This window comes from Monodon monoceros, unplaced genomic scaffold (assembly GCF_005190385.1).
Source record: "Monodon monoceros isolate NGI ecotype Baffin Bay Population unplaced genomic scaffold, NGI_Narwhal_1 Super_Scaffold_22, whole genome shotgun sequence".
Classification (NCBI taxonomy): domain Eukaryota; kingdom Metazoa; phylum Chordata; class Mammalia; order Artiodactyla; family Monodontidae; genus Monodon; species Monodon monoceros.
Window position 1 is genome coordinate 101,850,113 of NW_021703779.1, and position 337 is coordinate 101,850,449.

The window sequence follows — 337 nt, forward strand, 5'->3', positions numbered from 1 at the left end:
GTACCACATCTTCTTTATCCTTTCCTCTGTTGATGGACATTTAGGTTCCTTCCATGTTTCGGCTATTGTAAATAGTGCTGCAGTGAACATTGGGGTGCATGTATCTTTTCGAATTATGGTTTTCTCTGGATATATGCCCAGGAGTGGGATTGCTGGATAATATGGTAGCTCTATTTTCAGTTTTTTAAGGAACCTCCATACCATTCTCCATAGTGACTGTACTAGTTTACATTCCCACCAAGTGTGCAGGAGGATTCCCTTTTCTCCGCACCCTCTCCAGCATTTATTGTTTGTAGATTTTTTGATGATGGCCACTCTGACTGGTGTGAGGTGGTAC